This window comes from Amblyomma maculatum, chromosome 3 (assembly GCF_055883805.1).
Source record: "Amblyomma maculatum isolate TAMU_Amacu chromosome 3, ASM5588380v1, whole genome shotgun sequence".
Lineage (NCBI taxonomy): Eukaryota > Metazoa > Arthropoda > Arachnida > Ixodida > Ixodidae > Amblyomma > Amblyomma maculatum.
The window spans coordinates 58,596,089-58,609,228 of record NC_139346.1 but is presented as its reverse complement, the minus strand read 5'-3'; positions in this window follow the sequence as shown (position 1 = coordinate 58,609,228).

Below are 13,140 nucleotides of genomic sequence, written 5' to 3'. Positions count from 1 at the left end.
GCTTTCCGGTCTCTCACTATCTTCCTAACATCACACAACTTCATCTGCAGTGCCTCGAGGATGCCATCTAACCATCGCGTTCGCTGCCTACCCCTTCTGCGGCGACCCTCAGCCTTTCCCAACATCAAATCTTTCTCCAGGGACTCCTCTCTTCTAATCAGATGACCAAAGTAGCGGAGCTTTAACTTTAGAATTTGACCCTCCAATGAGCAGTCAGGGTTTATGGTCGACAATATTGACTGATTTGATCTTCTGGCAGTCCAAGGAACTCTCAAGAGTCTTCGCCAGCACCACAATTCAAACGCGTCAATTCTTCGGCGGTCAGCCTTTTTCACAGTCCAACTCTCGCATCCATACATCACAACTGGAAAGACCATAGCACGAGTTATACGGATCTTGGTTAGCAGACTAATGTCTTTGCTCTTTACTAGGCGGTCAAGGCTAACCATTGCTCTCTTTCCCAGAAGCAGGCGTCTCCTAATTTCATGGTTGCAGTCTCCTTCCGAGGTAATCTTGGAGCCCAAGAAGAGAAAATCTGTCACAGCTTCCACTTCTTGTCCATTGATGCTCCAGGACTTGATAGGGCAAGACGCCATAATCTTTGACTTTTTAATGTTCAGTTTAAGCCCAAACTTCTCACTCTCGTCTTGTACGCACATCAGAAGTCTCTTGAGTTCCGCTTTATTTTCTGCCATAAAGTGGTATCATCCGCATATCTAAGGTTGCTGATATGTTTTCCGGCAATCTTCACTCCAGCTGAAGACTCGTCCAGACCGGCCTTCCTCATGATGCACTCTGCATATAGGATAAATAGGCAGGGCGACAGTATGCAGCCTTGCCTCACTCCATTTTCAATTGGAAACCAATCAGTAACACCATGCCCAGTAGTGACTGTGGCCTCTTGTCCTTCATACAGGTTCCCGAGGAGACAGATGAGGTGAATTGGAACTCCCATCTCTTGGAGAGCTTGCCATAATCTGCTGTGATATACGCAGTCAAACGCTTTCGCATAATCAATAAAGCAGAAGTAGATGGGTTTATGGAACTCTCTTGCTTTTTCCATGATCCAGCGGAGGTTGGCAATTTGGTCTCTAGTTCCTCTGCCCTTGCGAAACCCAGCTTGCACGTCCGGAAGCTCCCGATCCACATACTGCTGCAGCCTTCCTTGGAGGATTTTCGACATCACCTTGCTAGCATGCGAAATAAGCGTGATCGTGCGGTAGTTGGAACAATCTTTGGCACTGCCTTTCTTTGGAATGGGGATATAAACTGACCTCCTCTAATCCTGTGGCCACTGCAGGGTTGTCCAAATCTTCTGACATAATGTATGCAGAATGTTAACAGCGTCATGGTTGAGGTTTTGAAGCAATTCAGCTGGAATGCCATCAATTCCGCTTGCTTTGTTCTTAGCAAGGCTGGCTAAGGCCCATTCAACTTCACTCTTCAGGATGCCCGGCTCGAGATCAGTAATCACAACCGTCTTATGTTGGGTTTGCACATTCGGGTCCTTCTTGTACAGTTCTTCAGTGTATTGCTGCCACCTCTTCTTTATATCTGAGGCTTCAGTGAGGGCCTTGCCTCGTTTGTCCTTTATCACGCCCAGCTGAACACAGAGGCTTCCTTTGATATCTTTGATTGTCTTACACAGAGCTCTTGTGTTCCTTAATTGGCTGTTGTCCTCAACTGCTTGGCACTGTATGTTCAGGAAGGCATTCTTATCTCTCCTTGCTATTTTCTGAAAATCCGCATTGAGAACCTTGTATCTTTCTCTTTCCCCCATAACGTTTGCCATCCTCCTTTCCTCAGCTATTTGCCAAGCCTCTTCAGATAACCAGTTTTCTTTCTTGCATTTCTTTTGCTTTGGAACTACCTCAGTAGCAACTTCTTGTATTATATCACGAACATCAGTCCACAACTCTTCGGGCTCTTTGTCTTCTAGATCTAATTCTTGAAATCGATTCCTCACTTCCTCAGCATATTCTAATGGAATTTGATCCAGATCATACCTGAAAGGCCTTCTAGTTTTCTGCGTTTTCCTCAATCGAAGCTTAATCTTGGCAACAAGAAGCTGATGATCGGTGCCACAATCGGCCCCAGGCCTTGTCTTTACTGCTTGTATAGCGCTTCTCCATCTCTGCCGGCAAATAATATAATCGATCTGATTCCTGTACAGACCGTCCGGTGAAGTCCATGTGTACAGCGCCTCTTGTGCTGTTGAAAATGAGTATTTGGTATGGTGAGGTTGTTTTCTTGACAAAACTTTACTAGTCTCTGCCCAGCTTCATTTGGCTCACCAAGACCGAAGTTCCCTATAATTCCGGACATTTCTTCACTCCCTACCTTAGCATTTCAGTCTCCTATGAGAAAAACGACGTCTGATGAGGGGGTGCGGTCTAAAAGGCATTGTAGGTCCGCATAAAATCTTTCAACGTCAGCTTCTTCAGCAGTAGTGGTCGGTGCATAGACTTGGATAACTGTTATGTTGAAAGGGTGGCCTTGGATCCGAAGTGAAATCATTCGGTCGTTTTTGGGGTTGTACCCTAGCACTGCTTTGCCCATTCTTCAGTTTACTATGAGAGCGACCCCATTCCTTCTCTTGGATTCGTGCCCACAATAAGACATAATGGTCGCCGGAGTTAAATTCTCCCATTCCGGTCCACTTAAGCTCGCTGATACCCATGATATCAATGTTCAATCTGTCCATTTCTCGCTTGACGACATCCAGCTTACCCTGCGTCATAGATCTTACATTCCATGGTGCTATGTGATACATCTCCTTGCAACATCGGACTTTCCGGTCGCTTCCCGACACATCCACAACTGAGCGTCCTTTTGGCTTTAGTCCAGCCGCTTCATTCGTCCTGGAGCTACTAGCAATCGCCCTTTGTTCATCCCCAGTAACATGTGGGACGCCTTCCAACCTGGCGGGCTCATCTTCCGGCGCCATATCTTTAATGGTGTTGTGACTGGCCATAGGGTTTTCTTGGCAGGAAGTACTGGAGTGGGTTGCCATTACCTTCTCCAGTGAATCACATTTTGTCAGAACTCTCTGCCGTGACCTGTCTATCTTGGGTGGCCCTACACAGCAGAGCTCACGACTTCATCGAGTTTCGCAAGCCCCTCCGCCGCGACAAGGCAGTGATCCATGAAGGGGTAATGTTTAAGGTCATGTTTATTTGGCACCAACTGATTTCTAATTGAAACGGTTGAACAGATTCAGAATGCAGACTTTTCTTTGGCTAGTGTAATGAATCAAACAAAAGTAGGTAATAGCTGTAATTTATCAGTATTCTCTTGAGGGGACGAAACGTGAATGCTAACGAAATGCGCATAACAAAGGGACAGCGAAGCGATCTATGCAAAGAAAAAAAAAATGGATGTACCGTTACAAAATTTTAAATAAGCAAAGCCGGTAAACGACATTCTGATTGAAAGCATGCAATAAAGAGTGGCAAGACATATATTGCGGAATCAAGCTAGCTGCTGGAGGTCGCATAGAAAACTGAATTTTATTAGAAGGGCAGCATTAGAAGGAAAATAAAGATAACGAAGTAAATAACTCTACGCAAATTTATTATCAGGAAATAGCACTTCACATTCACTGTCTGTCTGCTTAAGAAAGCGTGCTTGTATGACGACAGTCAATTCGACACAGAGTATATACAGCGCTGATCTCCACTTTATAAAATAATTCAAGGCACTGTACGCAGCGGAAAAACTAGAGCAAAAACTCTCTGACAATGACAAAGATTAAAAAGAATATACAACCTACTGTAGACGTACTGATGAAGAAGCATAGATTCATTGCTCAAAAACGCAACACAACACCTACCGCATGCAAGCCACCATACGTGATCACTGTTGAGAAGATGCTGTACATAGTTTCCAATATTATCTCGGCCTTCATATAAACATAAACCGCTATCTGTGGTTCAAAATGTTTAATTTCACACCATTCTTATACTATGTGAAAGTATATGAAAATGTGGAACATTTTGCTTTTCTTACTTTTTTCTCAATAGTACAATAAAACACTTTGATGCACAGCAAGCGCTTAAATGCTATCTAGTGTAAGTACTGAGGCACCCAAGTGGCCATAAAATGTTCGCTCTGATAGCTATCATTAAGCCGGCAGTTATGGACACTAACACTGAAAAGCAGGAACACGAGCGAGATAACTTTTAGACTATTATATGTTGCATCAGCAATTTAACATCAACGCGTAAATAGGAACGTATTGTAAAACATACCAATAACGTAAATGAAGCTACAACACTCAGTGTTGGAAGGCGTCTGATATCTGGTGCTATGCCGTTCTAAAATGCACATTTAAAAAAAGAAAACAGAAGTGTTCATAAGTGCTTAGCATGACTGACAATCAAACTTTGAGCTAAAGAGTTTGATCTGATTGACTTAGATTAAATACCGGGATCTGGCCTTATGGGTAAAGGTGCATTTTCCCTTTCCCTTTTCTGGGCTGAGAATGACATTTCCTCTTCCAGAGAATAGCAAAAATTGCGATAAACTGCACAAACACAGGAAGTCAAGTGAGTGGAGATTAGCAACGTGGTTGCTATGTTAGAGTCGCAGTAATACTCTACACGTGTTCATAACATGATGCCTCTTTTCCAAACCATGCATTTCCGCATATAAGACACAAACGTGAGTTTCACATACCCCTTTAGGTGTCCATTATGCTGTTCAAGTGTCGGTAATTTGTGATAGTAAGATATAAAATTGCCGAAGTGCATCTAGGCCGAAGTGGTCCTAAACAAAAAACTGAATGACAATTCGGGCGAATCAGAGACGCAGTTATCGAAAATTGTGAGAAACGCAATCACACCAACAGTGTTGCATAGGGCGTAAATTAAAAAAAAAATGAATGCATGATTCAACCCGTAGAGCGTGCGTTATCAAGTAAAAAAGAAATAGAAAAAAAGGCAGATGTGCATCATGCGGGGACAGAGTTTACAGGGCAGATCAGACAGTTTCTGATACAGTAATTGGAGAGAAATTGGACAACGTAGATGCCCGTCACAGCTAGAGCGCTAAGCTCGGCCTTCTATTTAACAATGAAAGTGGCGCTATTGTCAGCTATAGCAAACAATTTCACATCGTAGCCATACATGAGGTGAAGCTTTGTACAAGTATCCAGAGTAGACCGAAAAGCAGGAGGTGAACGCGTATAGGCGCAAATTACTCAGCAGAGAAGTAAACTACTCAGCAGGATGATTTTAATTTGTGTCTAACTTGCGCAGAAAATATGCACTCTACTTACTACGACCAGCTAGCCAATCGTTCTACGTAAACATGAAGGAGATGACTACATAAAGAGAAGGAAAAAATTATGTGGGAAGGGGGGGGGGGCATTTAAAAGCCATTTGTATGAGTACGACGCGACAGCGTTATGGCTACTGCCAGCGGCTGCTGGCCCCGCCGGGGCGACGCAGTGGTAAGACGCCCGACTACTTTGCCGGAGTTCCCGGGTTCGAACCCGACCTCGGCGGCTGCGTTTCGATGGAGGCGAAACGAAGTGGCGTCCGTGTGCTGTGCGATGTCAGCACACGTTAAAGACCCCCAGGTGGCCGAAATTACTCCGTAGCCCTCCACTACGGCTCCCCTTTTTCTCTTTCCACTTTCACTCCCACCTTCCTCCCTTCCCTTACGGCGCGGTTCAGGTGTCCACAGAGCAAGTGTGACATATACTGCGTCTTTCCCTTCCTGTGAACCAACCAACCAACCAACCAGCGGCTGCTGTTGCTGTTTTGGAAAATGGGCATAAAGTCTAACTTTAACTAATTTATCCAATCATTACGAACAGGATTGCTTGGCCAAGAACTTCGAGCGTGATTCGGGAATCCGGAGGCCTGTAAAATTCATTCTAGGCCTACCCTCAATCCTCATATGTGCCACCTCCTTTGGAATCTCCTCCCAGATTTGTGAAATCATGTCTTAATACGTCACCCTACCTGTCGACGAACGATTACTCGATCGTGCCTACTGCCAAACTTTCTTTGTAAAGCCATGCCCGTGACGTTTTCTTAACACCAGACGTGAACAAATTGGGATGTTCCTCGAACGAGGACGTTATACGGTAACCAGAGCCTTCATTGTATTTTACCATGCATACTAAATCATTATAGTATATACAATCCGAACATCTTACCGCCCCCATTATAGACTTTAAGCAATATTTCATCAAAGCCGCACTGTCTCCCTCCCGTCCCTATTTTGCCTAGGGGAACATTGTCATGAGTATTGTCACTTTCATTTTTATTACGTTGTGCCATGGTGTACGAATACTATTACACAACATCTGGCCGTTAACTAGTGTCCTAGTGTTTAGTTTGCGCGTTTCATTTATATATTTGTGTTCTTTCCATACTACATAATTATCATATTCTATATGTATATGTTCGCCTTGTACATGTCCTTGGACATGTACACATGTCCTGTTGCTCTGCCTTTATTGGGCGTCAGGCATCTCACAAGCTATTTTTGTAGCCGTTCGCCCCAGGAACCTTTCCTGTATATTACTGAAAATAAATTTTCAATATTCACATTCCATGTCCAACTTACCTAGAGCTTGAGCTGTACCTAGAGTTGTCCAACTTACCTAGAGCTAGGAGCCAACAGTCTCCCTTTAAAGCGCCTTTCTACCTCGTTGTGCATGCATGTTAAACGGTTTGCTTTGTAAGCAGTGTTGCCGAGTTTTAATAAGGGTTTGTGTTTAATTTTAATGCGTACCGCGAGACCAACGTGCGCGGCTCCAGAGCAGGCATACGTGCAACAGGCAGCAATCATTCTGGCTGTTGCATCTGTGTGGCAAATACATTATTCATTTCGCAATGAAACTGAAAGCAAAACTGCATACTGAAACTGCATTCCTGATGTCATGAGGCCACCGGTAATCTGATGGCTTCCTGACTCATTCCGTCATTTTTTTTCTTCAGCGCGCAGAATGGCATCTTGTGCGCAATTGCCCCAGTGTTCTCGCCAACGGCTTTTTTGCCTTTATTGTCAAGAATCGAAGACATCAGTAGTGTTTTCGTGTGCGTACTTAAATGCAAATGTTTCCCAATTTCGTTCACTGTTGCCAATGTGCCGCCTGTCACGCACTCGGAGCATAAATAGCCTTCGAAGGTTATACCCGTGTTTTGCGTCGTTTGTTCTGTGCACGATTATGCTCGACCTCCCTCGAAAGGTAAGCTATTTTATATACTGACACAAGTTGGGTGGCGAATTTCAGAACGAATGTTTTGGAGAAAAAGTGCCTGTCAGACTGCTGAGACTGACGTTCAGGTAATTAGATGCGTTAAAGACTGCTGTTCGGGGCTCGCCGCCTAGAGCGGTTGAGATATGAACCTAGGGGTGAGCGGGGCAAACTTGAACAAAAATACGCGAAAATGATTCAATTCATGGTGTTATTGGTATGACGAAACAAAATAATGCTGCAGATTCCTTGTGCATATTGTTTGAGACGTCAATGTTGTTCTATCAAATTTAATATTTGTTAGGCTAGATGTGTATAAAAATGCGTTTTGGTAAACTTCTGTCTCGTCGAGAGGGTTTTTCGCACAAGGCAATGTATTTTAGCTGTGTGTGAAATACATTGCATAAGCACAACGTTTGAAACCAGCGGTGACCGTTTGTCTGTGCACCTGGACGCTTTGCTTTGTTTATGCTGTCTTCAGTTTTAAGGCCTCGCCTTCTAAAAAACGGGTCCGCGAGCCATGGTCTCGACCGACGAGTGACAAATTCAGGCTATCTTTAAAACACCAATTTATTCCGGATAAACGGAAAGTGTTCAATAAACGGAAAACAATCGGGCGCCACTGCGCTGGAAACATGCTGTCGAGAAGCGCGACAATGGATTGCCAAGAATAAGACATAACGAGGATGAGGGCTTTAACGCGGTAAGACAAAACACACTGCGGCGGGACAGGGCGAGCGATAGGGTCAAAATGCTAACGGCGGTACAAGATGCATTGCTCCTTGTGTAGCAGCCCCTCACGCAAATACGCCTAAGCCATTCCTGCAGGCACTGCTTTCGTCTTCGTTGCATCTTCAGTGCACATCCCCCTGACCCGAGACTTTCGCTTGCCTTGCTTCCGAGTCCCGAGGCGCTTATCTGCCCTCGCTTCCGTGCCAATAGCATGCCGCCTCCATGAACGGCAGCTCGCTCGTACACACTAGCGCTGCCCGGGTAAGCACAAATTGGGAAAAGTGCGTGCTGCTTGAAATAATACAACTGGCTGTGGGGCCCCACAAGTTTTAAGCGGGAGCTTATACAGTATGCTCCTTCAGTCGAAAAGTTGTCGGCATAACGATTGGCACCGCGTATATAAATTATTCTGTGGCTGCGTTAAAAATTCCTATCATGGTAATTCGTCTATCTGGGGATTGATGGGTGATTGGTGTACGATAGGTGATGAGTGATTGAAATAATTGCAACTGATAGATTATTCGATGAGTTGAATAATTGAACAATTAGGAAAAGGTTTTGTTTGTATTTGTTTGTAGGGTTTACGTCCCAAAGCGACTCAGGCTATGAGACGCCGTAGTGGAGGACTCCGGAAATTTCGACTACCTGGGGTTATTTAACGTGCGCTGACATTGCGCACCACACGGGCGCCTTACTTTTCGCCTCCATCGAAAAGTGGCCGCCGAGACCAGGATTCGATCCCGCAACTTTAGGAACAGTAGTCGAGCGCCGTACCCACTGCGCCACCCCGGCGGGGCAATTAGGAAAGGAGGTTTCAAATGTTTAAATTGTTCACAATGAAACTTCAATGGTTGATGATAAGAAATTATGCAGCATGTAACTGAACAATCAGTTAATTGGAATTATTTAAAAAGAAAAAGATGTAAAGGAGTTAAACACCTCAGAATGAAAGAGCAATGTTTCCTAAACTTATGTATACTTATGTATGAAAAGGGAAAATAAATAAATATGCAAATTAAAAAGTGAAAATATTTTCTGCGTATGTGAAACGCTAACGTGTCACACCCTTAATGGCAGAGGTCAAGTGTACCTCTAAGGTTTTATTATTAGTTCGGCTTCATAATGGACTATAAGCAGTTTTATTCACTTCGTAGCTGGACTCGGGCTGTTCAGGTTTGAAAGTATTTACCCTGCTTTCTCAAGTATTTAGGCTTTCATATTGGGCAACTTTCACATTTGTATTTATGATGGCAATATATGCTCATCTGCAAGACAAACAACCACATGGGACCTCGCAGCACTAGCATTGTAGCAAGTGTAAAATATTCGGGAGGTGTATGGAATCAAAGGTGCATGTTCTGGCTGCAGTTGTTAATGTTGAATTCTGTCTTTTTCCCGCCTGCATAAATCAGTGCAATACATATGAAAACTTTGCCTAAATAATTTATTTATTCATTCTTGCTAGTTGGCTGTCAGTCTAAATCAATTGCAAACCACTTTTAGTATAATGTTACGCATCGATGTTCTTCAAAACCTTGATTTAAATGAATGAACGATCATTAAATGTCTGAAAATTACAATCATATGATGTGAATGGACGTTGGAAAAAATGAAGCTTCTCAGTTCTTTGCTATTCATGTCATTGAATTGGAAATTCTTCAGCGTTATCGTGATCAAGTGTTGCGAATTGCAAACTAGGCCTTTTGTATAAAGTGATGGGTAGTAAAAGCGTGTGCCAAAACAGAAATGTCTAACACACTGTAAGTTTATTTTAGGGTTTGTATTTGAAACCAGATATAATTGTAGATATGCAAGGACCACATTAGGGCAAAAATGCTTAAGGTCATTTATTAACATAAGCCATTGGAAAAGGCTAAAAGCTGACGCAAGTATGAATCCTTAATTCACCAGAGCTGAGAGCTGGAAGAAATAAAAATTAGAGGGTCTCTAAGATGTCTCTGAAGAGGAGAATGACGAAAGCATACCCTTCCTCTTTTATCTTTTGTTTTTCATCGTTTGCCTCTGATCGGCGTTCGTTTGCAGTGCTACATATTATTCGTTGTATACAGGAAATGAAAGGCGCAGTATCTGTCACACTTTCAGTAGAAAGTGTGAATTTGAACGGCACACCATCGATCCTGTCGCGTGGCGTTCCTTGGCGCGCGTTTAAATCTTAGATTGCAGATGGCAGGAACGCTAGACAAGAAATCTCGCCGGATCTCGCTGAGCATGCGCCTGTGTTCCATGAGCCTGGGTAAGGTTTTCATCTTAAATATATGATGCTTGCTCAAGCATCAGCTTTACTGTAAGCCACAGCTGGACTGAAAAGCTTTGTGAAGCTGGTGTAAAATTCCTATCGGACTAGTTGGTGTGGCACCTGGCACCAACAACTTGCATACACATATGACCTGTGTATTAGCCACCTCTAGGTAAAATAAGGTCGAATGAGATGAAAATAAGCTGCACAAAGTCAAAAGGGAACCTAATAAGGGTTAGGGTAGAGCCTCAGCCTACTAACTAATGTTTCGAGAAGTCAGCTTATCATCGACTGGGCAGTGCGGTCATCACTGGAGCAGTTTGTATATGCTTGTGCTTCCCAAGGATAAAGGTGAAGAGGGAAAGAACAAGAGAATAAAGCCTTGAGGGTGGGTTTGTCTTACCTTGGAACCTGCGATACTGCCCTTAAGGAAGTAAAAAGTTGCACCAGCAAGCAATTAAAGATCAGTGCATGGTACATGACCTATAGGCACAAGAAGGTTGAATGTTTTCACGTGTTTGCTAAAGAGGATTGGCGATTTAAAAGGAGTATGTTGAAAAATACAGCTGTAGCAGAATATGTTAGGAGCGTGCACCGAAAATTGTTACATACCAAGGCATGCTGACAAACAATGCTAATGCGAAAAAGAAAGGATAAGGAATAGATGCTAAGCTGGCGACTTGGTAAGAAATACACATGCTGTGTATAGAGGAGAGTGAGTACCAAGTGGTCAATCGCCATGCCGACTAAGTTGAAAATACAAGGAGGTGTTGTGAGAAAGATATCAAGGAACATGGATGGAAAAGAAATGACAGGTTCTAGGAAGGCATTGCTGACGACTGTTGTAGGGTGACGTTAAGAAAGGAATTAATAAAGAAACAAGAGAGGCTTGAAAAGAGCGAAATAAATTATGCCGCACATGCAAAGGAATAGAACACCAAAAGGAAAGAAACAAATATAATAAAAGGTACAAAACAGAAAATATTTTAACAAGAATGAGGCGCATACCGTAAATGACGAAACAAATACTGTAAAAGCTGCAATTCGTGCTGTATATGGTTGCCGTCTAGAATACCAATGGGAGGGTGGAGTAAATTTTAGATATTCAAATTTTACTTTCGAGGCCATTATTCCTCTTTGTTGCACAGTTTTTCAGTTTATAGAATAAAAATGCCGCCCTGTGTTTTTTAGCCCTTGAAGATCTAAAGCCTGAGGTGAAGTCCTTCAATACTCCTAATGGTCATGAAGCTGCTTTCGAAGATTGGTTTGGGAGCAAAAGAGGTTGCGAGCGATGCCACCGCTTAATGGGGGGGGGGGGGGGGGGGAACAAGCGTCCGGCCACCATATAGTGGTGTATGGTACTGTCACACCGACACTTTTGCTTTCATGATTTGCTGCTATTTTCAGCTTTTTTTTTTAATTTACGATAAATTGATGCTGAGATACTGTGTCTGCTGTAGCTGTGTAATTGTAGTTCGCTTGATGCTCATATGAACAAGGCACTGCCAGCAAAGCCCAACATGGCTCCTTACCAGCGATTACCGCCTACTGGTAGGTTATTTGTTTTGCTTATATTGGGGCATTACATCATCGCTAAAAGCTGTCTAATCCTCATTAATCTATATCATATTAACTACAACAGAGCAGTGTACGTCAAGGCAAAGGCTGTGTTAAGAGATAGCACTCACTACGTTCCCCGGTTGTTTGAGTTGTCACTCGACGTGAAAACGGCTATAACAGTTCACCGCTCAACTAGAGAAAACTGAGGACTAATCAATATAAAATTTTACTGGAGGATATAATGCGTGACTAAGTGTTTGAGAGTGTACTGTACGAATACAAAGGCATGTGTTACATAAACTTTATATCGGTCCCAATTAAATTCTGGGAAACGGTGTGTTTCTTGTCATTTCAATTAGTATATTGTAGAATATTTACAAGGGGGGAAAGGTATTTCAAATACATGTATTTAAAATATTGCAACTAGCATGATTGTCTTGAATGACAAATAAAATCTAAAATATATCATTTTTGCCCCAGAGTACCCTTAGTGGCAAATAATCAACAAAGCTTCATTTATAGAGATTTTCAGCATTTATTCCACCCCCCGCCCCCTTATCTGTATATGACTGCCATGCGTTTTTCTAGAATGCATCTGTTAGATTTATTTTTGCGTCTTAAGCTTCATATCTGTAACCCTTCTCTTTTGCTATTTTTTGCACGTGATGCTTACCCTCTGTTTTCTTTTCAGCCTCTCATTTTCCTTTTATTTATTCTTTTCTGAATGTCTCCTTATCAAGACTCCTCACAAATTCCTTCATTAGACCTTTTGTTTATATCTAGTCCCTATCTTTATTGACAATTGTTTTGATAGCACCTACTGGTATTTTCACTAATGTTGGTATGTTGATTCGCTGTGGGGTACACTCTAGTGTAACCCACTGCATATGATTTTCTTACTAGGTATCCAGCAATCTTCTAATCTTTATCTTTTATATTTCACGTTAACACTCTTGAACAATGTATGCTGATGTTTCACTGTTTCCAGACCACTCCCAAATGTTCTGCTGCAGTTTTAGTTTTATCACTTTACTTTGAAATCACTATACAGTTCAACAAGAATATGGCAACATCCAGCATGCTTCTTGTGGTGGTTCATCAAATTCCTCACGCTGTTTATTTCTTTCTAACTGCCAATCTTTATTTTTTTTTCTGTTCAGGGGATAACAATGGTCCCACTCCAGACAAAACCATCTCCGATTCAACATTGTTTCATTCCTTCGCTACTCGCCTCCTCTGTCTTCACCTGTTTTTCTTGTTTGAAAGCCAGAGTTTCCATATACCTAGCCAGTCATAATCGCCCAGCCCAGATAGAGCCAAGTCCACTTCTAAAAACGTTGGCTAACAGGCTGAGGCGCCCCCTGAAACCTTTAGTTTG